This window comes from Oryzias melastigma, linkage group LG3 (genome assembly GCF_002922805.2).
Source record: "Oryzias melastigma strain HK-1 linkage group LG3, ASM292280v2, whole genome shotgun sequence".
NCBI classification, from domain to species: Eukaryota; Metazoa; Chordata; class Actinopteri; order Beloniformes; family Adrianichthyidae; genus Oryzias; species Oryzias melastigma.
In genome coordinates this window covers 25,576,723-25,588,062 of record NC_050514.1, presented here as the reverse complement: position 1 = coordinate 25,588,062, position 11,340 = coordinate 25,576,723, and the positions used below count along the sequence as shown (strand labels likewise).

At 39.1% G+C, this 11,340-nt stretch overlaps 1 protein-coding gene across 1 annotated transcript in view; it reads right to left on the bottom strand.

Annotated features, from left to right (window-relative positions):
* The window catches only part of hcn4 (hyperpolarization activated cyclic nucleotide-gated potassium channel 4), a 92,486-nt gene that overhangs the window by 12,679 nt on the left and 68,467 nt on the right, over nt 1-11,340 (bottom strand). The window lies entirely within an intron of this gene.

The following is an 11,340-nucleotide window of genomic DNA, read 5'->3' as shown; positions in this document are numbered from 1 at the left end:
AACATACCAACAACTTCATGGCATTTTATCACCCTTTTAACATGTTTTAGAAGTAAAAATTAATAGTTGTGCAACAATTTGCTTGTTAATAGGAAAATCTCTGCTCTTGATGGTCAGGTTCAGACAGCTGACCTTCTGTATGCAAGCATTTGTGAGTTTGGTTGCATTAAATCAAAAAATGCATTAGTTATGAAGCAATATAACCATCTTGAGTGTTTGGTTTTGGACAAAACGTCGAGGTTTTACTGTTCACGTTCTTCTACTGGAAAAATACTGTTGCTACACTGATGGATGAAATGGAAAAGAAACATAAAATGCAAAGTGACATGAGGATGAGACAGCTGCAGTGCAGCAACAGGCCATCATAGAAGACATCACAACAAAACAGAAGTCTGACTACATTCATGCCCAAGAGGGTAAAATATATTTCAAGAAATAATGCTAAGTATTGAGGTACAACTGCTGAGTTAGTGACCTAAACCAATAGTGTGGTAGGAATTGTCGTTTTACACTGTACAGCTATAGTAAAATTCCATAATTAACGATGTGATAAGGCTGTAGCTTTAGCTTACTGTCCTCTGCCACAGGCAGGAAAGCTTGAAGTGGAGCGGTTGCTTTTAATATCAGATAGATGTGGGTCAGGGAATTGTTTGTGCTCGAACCACGTTTTTATTTTGAGGAATGAAAATGGGGGAACTTGTTGATATTAATCAATGTCACTGGGCTTTTTGAGCAAAGGTATTTCCCAATCCTCTTAGAATCCAATCAGAATTATGCCTGAGGCTCGCATTACATTTTTTTATATGTGTGAACGCTGGTAGAATCATAGTAAAATTAAAAAAAAAAAAACATGATGAAAGTTGTTTTGAATTAGTCCAGCTGGTATGTAAGCAAGACTGCTGTAGGCCTGTGATTGGAGAACTTGCTTTCAGTGAAAGCAGAAATGACAGAAATATAGCATATTTGACAGAGAAAGACAGATGGCAAAGGGCTGCTATGTTTTGCTTATGGAAGCCCAACTGTAACAGATGCAGTTAAACTGGAAGCCTAAAGTGCTTTTATAAGTGCTCTCGCTGTGGCCGGGAGATCTCTTCAAACATGCACTAGGACTCTTATTTGTTTCTAAGACATTAGACATAAAGGAAGTGACTGGTAAAATGACAATATTCAATGTATTGGTCGGTAGCCAGCCCTTCTTGCTATTATCATCTTCCTGTGAAGTGCATTCCTAATGGACAAATACCTCATTTTCCAAATGTTCTCTGATCATGTAACTGGAAGAATAGAAAAAGCTCTTTTTAAATGCAACCCTTGAGAACCAGGAGAAAAGAGAAAAAACGCAGGACAGTATGTGTCTTCTGGTCACTGAGTGTAAAGTGGTTATGATTGTGTGCAATGGTCTGAAAACAGTGACAGGGGAACTGATAATGGGAAAATGTGTGATTTGATAGGACAGAGAGTGAGGAATATGTACTATATATAAAGCATAAAACACAACCTCTTGCCTGCTGGGCTTCAGCGCAGAAAGGAGAGCATGACCGGCACGTTCAATGAAAAGGCAGGGAGAACGTGAAAGACGGTTAGCATTGGGCGTCTGTGCGTCCACACACCAATAGTTTTCAGTGTAAGTGTGTGCTAGTGGGGCAGCCCTGGTTTTGGCTGCGCCGGGGGTCCATTTCCCGCAGCACTGCAGCAGTAATCCTCTCTGGAGAAGAGCATCACAGCTCTGTGTTAAATCCTCCCGTCCTGTAGCTCTCTGGATGAACCCAACACTGACAGGATGAGGTACTGAGCTGCAGTGAGCCCTCTGACCTCATCCACAGTCTCTGCAAAAAGCAAGTGAAACCCGAGCTTTTTAGAGAGATATTTAGAAAACATAGCACTGCTTGATGATAAATCATAAAAGGTTTTAAATCATCTATGAATTGCAGTTGAATCTTTTGCTTTGGTCCTTTAATGGACCGGTCATCTGGTCAGCATGAACTCAGTCCCTTTTCCAAAATGGCTGAGATAGCCTCCTGGGGATCCAAGTGACACTGTACAGGATGAAGAGGGTTGATAAAACAAGAGCATGAAGATATCTATAAGAGCTTAGAAATAAAAAAAATGTTGATGCTAAATGCTGTCGTAGAAACCATGTCACGTCTTCCTCCTCAAGGCTGGTTTCTTCTTTTGAAGGCAAAACTGCTAAATTTGATAGTTATTCTGTCCTGAACTCTGTCCTGTCAAGTCTAGGTTCCTTCACTTCCCAATTTGGCCTCCATTTCCACCCCAAGAAGACCAAGATTCTTAAGATCAACTCTATCAGCACAGAGCCAGTGAAGCTTGGCAACAAGATTTTGGAAGACAACATATCTAGGCAAGTTTGATGAACCAACAGAGAGGATCGGACAAGGATGTAAAAACCCGCATTGGAAAGGCATCCTCAAAAACATCTGGAAATCCCACCTCATCAGAACAATAGAACCATCATCAAGAGATTACAGATTTATCAATTCTTGTCGAAGAAGAATCCTCAAAATCCACTGGCTGAAAACTGTCGCCAACAAATAGCTCTGGTGAAGAACAGCCATGCACCAGTTGAAGAAAGAAAAAGATTGGGTAAGATAGACAATACCCTCATATATAGACAATGCCCCCACTATCCCAGCATCACCCATCTACCCCTGATCTGGAATCCCCAGGGGAATAGAAAGTGTGGAGGACCAAGGAAAAGATGACCATTCACCTGGAGAGAGCTAGGACAGAGGAAATTGGCTGGGAGTTGTTAATAGCCTATACCCAACCAGGGATACAACCCAGCCAGCAAGGCCAAGTGGGCCCTATATAGTTTAAAAGTAGGCAGAATATGTGGGCCCCGAAAGGGTTTGTCTACAGTTTCTGTTGTGGCCTCACCTGTGTCACCCACATGGGCTCCATTACCCAGGGACCAGCACACTGAGTGCCCACTTAAGCCAATGTGAGCAAACAGAGGTTGGGCGCCAAGGAAACTGCTGACAAACCCATTCGGGGGCCACATATTTCCCCACTTTTAAACCATATGGGGTTCACATGGCCTTCCTGGCTGGGAAAGCCAACAAGTTGCATAATGACAATAGTAAAAATGGTTAAAATACAGTAGTTGCTCTAGATCTGAAGCAGTTGTGGAGTAAGACTTGTTATTGCAAGAAAAGGCTAAACATCATGCCATTCAATCCCTCCCTTGTGTTCATAATGTCCCCCCCTAGTCAGGGTCCCATGTTTCACCCTGACTTCCCTTGCTTGACCAACCACATCTACACAACAAAGAGAACTACATATCTGGAGCAGTAAGAAAAAAAGTAACATCTCCACTGGTTTGCAGCTGAGTGAGCAAGACATTTTACTTTTTGCAGAGCATGAACCAACCATAACTCGCTTTCATTGAGGTGGTGTTGTATGCCCCACGATTGAAATGCAAGTCTGCTGCAGCACAGCTTGCAAGGAGAAGGTGAGAATTAAGCAACAGCAAATACTACCTATCTAATATAAACGTTGACAGAACAGGAATTAGTAAATGTTTGTCTAAATTACATTAAAACTAGATTTACTTTAATTTTATTACAAGTACACATGCAATAGAGTGAAATCCTTTATAGCAGGATGTACAGATTGTTAAACAATGTGTAAAATATTTATAGCTATGCTTATGTCTCGATATTGAACATTAATGAATGAAGGGAAATAATAGTTCTGAATTTAACAGGGGTCGTAGTATGAAACTCAATAAAAATGTGGTTATTTACTTATCTATCATGTCACCATTTTTTAGCCTGGAGTTATTATACTAAAATACATTTGGAGTCAAAGTCAATTTTGTGGTGCTGCAATGACAACCCACAAAAAGTATGTACCTCTATGAGTATCATTTTTGCAAATAATGGCTTTACTGTTAACCTTTTTTTTTACAAATATGTTTTAGTCATGTTTAAAACATAAAACATTTGCCCCTTAACAAAGCTATAATGTGTGTTAGACTTCTTGCACAAGTTGCGTTAAGTTTATTTATGAATGCTCTATTTCCACTGCTCACTTCCTTCCCCGTGACTCATTGCAATACTCTTAAATCCTGCATGAAATTATAGAGCGAGATTGGTTGCTTGGCTTGAATTCTGTGAGGATCATGAGTTTTTTCCTGAAACGTACAGCTGCTTCAACAGTTGCTCATTTCTCTGTTGACCCTACCGATGATGAGGTGAATATTAATCATCCAGAAACTGTGGATTTATTTTAGCTCAATTTACTAAAGCTATAATACCATCACGACATAAAAATGATAAACTGTAGTTTTAGCTTGAGGTTTAACCATAAACCGTAATGTATTTTTTCCCCTCACTTAAGGGACAATGCATTCATTAAAATTAAATGACACCAACTAAAATTGGATGTTGCTCTGGGAAAGTAGAACTAAGACGTCATGCTCTGTGACCTTGGGAGGAACATGCATGGCTGGTTTTCTGCCGGATGGCGGTGTGCACGTGTTCAGAGCTCTTACTGGAAAGATGCTTCCCTCGAGTCTCTACGTAAGCTCTCAAAGATGTGTCTGGATGTATGTTGGGAGTGAATGTGTGTGTAGGAATGAGGAGGAGAAAAAACTAGAGAAAAGGTAGATTTAGAGAACCTTTTAGAGGCAGTGGTTTGAAAAATGAGAAATATGGTAACTAGGGGTGTCAAATTATCGCGTTAATCGCGATTAATTAATTATAAACCAATTAGTGCATTATTTTTGAAGGCGCCACATTGCTACTATGACGTCGTCAATGTGCGGCTTGGTGGTTCAAACATGCACAAAATGCCACATCTATATCTATTATTTAAAGGATAAAGTCAGACGAGGTGTTCGTTATCATAAATTAATGGTGTATACTAGAGGACAGTAACTAGTGGAATAAGGCATGTCAACAAATATATTATGGTATTAATAAAAAGTTTTTGGTCAATATTTTTGGCATTTTTAAGGAAAAGGCTACTAGGGTTTTTATAAGTTTAATTAGAACTCTCTGGAGCGTATGTTTCGTCCTTGCGGTTTGTTTTTTCTTAATGGAAAATACTCTTTGTTGGAGTAAAAGTAAATGTTGGAAGTCTATTATATTTGGAAATCTTCATGAAACCAGTTTTTTGTTGTAATTTGATATTCTGCTATGCCACAATGTCATGAATTTACATGAAAATAGCTCAAAATTAGGCTTTTTATGGAATTTATTACATGAAAAGTTATTACAATTAAAAATATATCAGTTAGATTAATTAATTACAGGTAACGATTAATTAATCGCATGACATGAGTGGGTTAATAAACATGCATTTATTTCAGACCCCTTGCACAGACTTATGGGTAAAATTCATAAAGCTAAAGACTTGTGTGCATGTCTGAATGTATAAAATACAGAAAAAAATTTAAAATAAAACTAGTTTGTTCTTTTCTCCTAAAACAAGAACCTTAAAACCTAAAAACTTGTGTCACCCTATGATGGATGTTAAATATACACAATCCTTAAGCATCTCATTCAAATGCAGTGTTCCAGGTTAAAGGCTCTGTCATACAAAGTTCAAGATATTTATTATATTGTTTTTTATAATTCGTCTAAGCAATGTCAATTTATCCAAAAGCTTCTGTGTACACTATGAAAGGAATTTTCCCCTCGGGGATACGTAAAGCTGTTTGAACTTAAAGTCTTTCATTTTTTAAGCAGCTCTCCAAATGTGCTTTTTGTCATTTAGTTGCGCTCTCTGCATAATTGTTATATGCACAGAAGTTTGCAGATACAGTTCTAAAACAAGAGTTTCCGGTCAGAGTCGAAGTGATCCAAATCCATAAAAAAACATTTTAAAACTTGCATAATTCTGACATAATGTGGTCGTTTTATTAGCCAGTTTCTTCATTGCATCTCTATAACCCATTTTTTCTACCCCCGTGGTGCTGCATGAACTGTCCTTTCGGTATGGGCAAAATTGGCGGCTCAAATATGATAATGAACAGTTTGTTTATCATCACAATCAGACATCTCATTTAAACAGATCGTCTCCAGAAAACGGGTACTTCAGTGGGTATGAATGCAGGTTAGACGAATGAGAGATTGATGCAAACATGATGCATTTATATCTTTTAACTGGCAAAAACAACTTGAAATGATAACTTTATTCTTTTCATCAGATATAATGTTTTCTGTTCTTAGGCCTTGAGAAATTGTTTGATTTTTTTCTAAACACATCAACATAACTGAAGTGATTTTAGTGAAAAAGACAGCCAAATCTGTTAGAGATATTTAAAGAAAAATTATTTTCTAGATACGCATTGTAGCTAATGTGGATGAACTGACGTCTGTTTTATTTGATGCTTCAGACAAATCATTGTTAGTACTAAACTACAGTTTGCTTTATTGGAAACTGATCATTAAAAAAATAACATGAATTAATACTAACAATTGTATTTTCTGTCTTAGTAATCCAATGTTTCATGCGTTTTAGAAGAGAAACTTCTGACTACATTTAGCAACGTCTTAATTAATTTATGAGTCAATGCATTTCAAAGTAATAAGTATGTCTAATCAAAACCCTTTTAGAGCAGACGTGATGGAGAAAAAAATCTCCTTTGTGCCTAAAATGGTGATGTGAACTCTAATGTTTGCACTCGTTTCTCTTGCACAGCTTTTTTACAATGTGACTTAGTCAGCAACGCTCAGACAGATATTTGAAGCAAGGACACATTTATAAATAAGATAGCCGATGGCTGCAAAGTCACTGACTTTAGATTTGATTGGTGAAATAGAGATGCTGAATAATAAGCTTTTGGGATCTGAAAATAAACTTTCATGCAAACAAAATGACACAAAAACAATTGTATTTACAAAATGATGAGTATGAGGAGCACTGAACAAGTTTATTGAATAAAGGTTGGAACCAAATTAAATGATTACTTATGTATAAATTTAATTTTCTTTCTGTTGGATCAACTTGGAGGAATAACAAATTCATCAAAGTTTCATCGTACTTCTCTGTTTCACAAGTTGAGTCATTTTTAACTGTCTTCACAGCTTTCCAGATCATTTTCAGACACTTTCATATCATGTGGTGTCTGAAAACATCTGAGAAAGCACATTTCTCAGAGTAAAAAGTAGGAGTAGCCTCATCCAATGTAAAGAGTTTACAATGATAAGACTTGGACAGTGATAAAGTCCTTGTGTCCTGCAGCCTGATTTGGCAAAGTTCACCTGGACTCTGAGTCCTGCTGTCAGCCCCCATCTCCCTCCCTGACAGTGCCCCCAGCCTACAGAGCAGACACTCTCTAACCTTTGAAACATCCGCAGCGGGCCGCCTGATTCCCTGTGACATGTCATGCTCGCTCCCTCAGCATTAGCATAGCTGCACAAACACCTCCTATTTGGTTGGCATACGCAGACAGGAAGGCGATATCTGTGTTTGTGGCTGATGCAGAAGCTCTGTCACGTCTCATCCTTGCACTTTCACCCCTAGAGCTCAGATTGGCCAATCTCTAAGTTGAGGAGAGACCAGTGACTTGATAACCAGACTAATATAGTGGATCATTTAGAAAATAAAAGAAAGAGAAGTGGGTCTCTATTCATGTTTTTACACTTTAAGCTTATTTACTTTGAAGTGTTTTATTGAAACTTTATAGAAAAAAATGGTCATTTTATGACCACAGCCTGTTTGGATAAATCAGAAAAGATGAGGAGAATTAGTAAAGGTCTACAGCAAACATGTTGGCAGTACAATCTACATGCAGCATTAATAGATGTGAAACTCTGACAGAGAAGTGTTTGCAGACTCCTGCAGGATTTAACACTATTGACACAGTCAGGTTTCAAGGAATAATGAGGTTGAACCAACATCAAGACTATCTAAGTACATAAAAAAGCACACACCTGATAAAGAAACACTTATTTGTAGTGGGTTGAAATGATAAATCGGCTTAATCAATGACTTTATGTAAATCCTTACAAACCAACCAGATTGAACTGCCTGAGCAAGTAGTTTATCATATTAACCTGTACTATTGTAAAATTTTTTCAAAATGAAATAAGTAGATCAATAGATCACGGTTGGTTCATTTTACTGTAATGTAAAAACGACCAAGTGCCATCACAGCAGACAACACCTGAAATGATCAAGCCAGCATTACAGTTTAATGTGATGAAACCACTGATTTTGCGAGGGCCGAAGGTAATACATTCCCTATGGGCGACCTCAACGCATGCTATGTCCAATTCTTATTAACAGTCTATGAGCATGACACCGAACCCCAAATTCCCTCTGGTGGAAGGTTGGTGCCAGTGTTTCGCAGCAGTGTGTGAATGTGTGTGTGAATGGGTCTGTGACTGTAAAGCACTTTTGGCCTTCAAGAAAGGTAAAAAAGTGCTATATAAGTATACGCCATTTACCATAGTTCTGGACATCAAATAGACTCAATCTGAACTTAAGGCTGAAAATATGTAAGGTGAGTGTTGACATCCCAAAACCTTTGTTGCATAAAACCATTGACTGTGTATGAGATCTGGACTGAGTGACCCCTCACCTTCCAAACAGGAAATACCCGCTGGCTCCAAATAGCCAAAATTCCATAGACTTCTATTGAGAAGTAAACAGCTACACTCCATCATTCTGTTAGTCAGAATAACCCTTCTTGCTCTGATACCTTTTTTTGAACATGTTTGTGCTAATCCTACTTTCTTTTTGTCATATTTTTTTCTTTATTGCAAGTTAATCAAGTCAAGGCCAATCAGATGCCTCAATAAAAGTAGGCGGATTCGCTTTGAACATTCAAAACATTTGATTGGCCGATTCTCCAGAGCCCACTTTTAACTGGTAGGGGTGTTCGACTTCCAACTATCTCACTCCTGATAGGAGTGGTTGCCATAGAAATGTTGACTGGAATCAACTCAGACCAATCACTGGTTACTTTTGACGTCTTGTTCCAACATGGTGGCGTCATGTTGAAAACAATGTCTACTGAATTTACTTCATTTGGTTGGAGCAAGAATCAAGTAATTTTCAATTCATTACATTATGCTTACTTGGTCCAGTTTGCATTTATAGTCAATGCTTAAAAAACACATAAAAATGTCAAAATAAAGATCAACGCTGGACCATACATTCTATCAATTAAAAATTTACCACAAGGGCTGCAGTAGACGGTTCAGACAAAGACTCATTTGATTACTAACAACTCAACGCACTTCATTTATTCTGTCTGCTGCAGGTATACAACTCCCGTTTCTAATATGTATTTTTTTCCAAAGATGCAAGAAAATAAGTACAACAAATAACTAACGACAGACCAATGATTTGGATGATTTACGGTGTAATCAAATATCATGACTTCAGTCACCAATTGATAGCTCAATAATTGTGAACATGAGACAAAAGAAGACAAGAAAATAGGGGAATTCTACTTTGTTCTTGGCAAACTTTTAGCAAACACACGTAGCAAATCAGTGCACAGCAAACTGTGCAATCATACCGAGACCCCTCTCCAATCCCATGACTGACTCTCAAGCTTTTTTTATGACTGCAAGCTGCTACAGTACAAGTCACGTACTTGGAGCAGAAGTGAAACGTCTTAGCAGCTCAATCAGACACAGCACTTGATAAGCACCTCCAACTGGCATGCAGGGCCACCACAAGGTCACTGAGCTCTGCTTGAACCAGAAGACAGCCGCAGTTGGCACTGGAAAGACTATATACCATAACAAAGTCAGTTCGGACACAGGCAGGGTGGAAGCGATGCTGTTCCGATAAGTGTTTCAATGCCGAGCCATGAATAGAGAAAGAGGCGAGTGTACGGTGGGGGTGGAGGGTGCATGTTTTCTTTCTGAGCCCAAAGCAGTGTCCAGAGAGCAGCCTTGGCAGCGATCCATCTGTCCCTTGGCGTGAGTACCGCAGTCACATTACATTTCCCCCTCTCCGCTGGATCGCTGCGTGCCTAGCTGACGCTCCCATCCAGGACATGTCATGTCCACTTTAGACTTTAGGCTCTCTGGCTCGAGCTAATCCAACAGCTAACAAACTGGAGCAGACTGCAGAGAATATAATTGTGTAAATAATTCAGGTCGTCTTTGAATGAATGAGCAGACGGCAACACAAGTGTGCTGAGACCTTGATGAAAAGATACGCAGGGAATCTGTTGTACTGTAAACCGGAGATGACAAAAAAGGAAAGATCGCCAATAAATGAAGAGCTCCTGGTTTTCATCCAAAAGCTCACACGACTGCAAACAGAGCAATCGGTGCAGAAGAGATGCACATTTCCTCCTCTACAAAAAAAAAAAAAAAGAGAAAAAAAATTCTGCCTTTACTTCCTTCCTTCTTGCTCATACTGACAGCCACACTGAAAACGTCCCTGTGCTGATCCTGCACCAATTAATTTCATGAATGACTAACTCATGTTTGGTAACAAACTCCCAGTGGCTCTAGGCTTTCTCACAACCCTCCACCCTTGCATCCCCAGAGCAGTGGCACTGCAAAATAAATCAAAGGATAATGGAGTCAAAAGCCTTGTGTCTACATTGTGTCGAGTAGAACATTTTAAGATCCAAAGGCTCAACATTAAAGTGAGTTCGCGTTGGAGAATTTGCACCTTTGCACTTTTTGTGGGTCAAATTATCCACTCCTACTCTCAAAGAAAGAGGCGGAAACATTAGAGTACACTCCACTCAGCAAATGTGTGAAGCTCACACATAGTGCCATCACCAGGGTATATGTGCCATCCTAATTTTCTGGATCTAAAGCGTACCTTGGTGGAGATTTGAAAGAGCCCTTGAGAGATCCTTGGCCATGTTTGTCTAAGTGTTGATTAGTTTTGGCATATGAAGCCACGGACTCCCTGCCATCTTTTCATCATTTCTCTAGAACCCTCCCTCCCCCTGAGAGAGGCCATAGAGATGGACTTAAGCAGGCAAAGTGTAATTAAACTTCTACTGGCAGGTCATGTGCTGTTAAATGCTGTGCCAACACGTCTAATTATGTAACAGTGTGATCTGAATGAAATGCTGTCACCGGGTAAATGAAGTGGTATTTGGTAAGGGCAGTATGGCAGCATCGTCTTCAGCATGGCCTCAGTATGAACGTGACAGGGCTGTGCATTGTCAGACCATGATTAGGAATATTGAGAAATACATAATAAACTGGGATTACTTTACAAGTCTTCTGAATTCATGGGATGTGCACCATATAGCTCCTTTCAAGCGTCAAGTTAAAGTTGAAACTCAGACCAACCGGTTGAGTGCTGACTTTCAGGACCTCTAAAGAAGTATATTTTTGACAAAAAGACTCTTTCATGTAAATGGCACAGAAGTGCATCAGAATT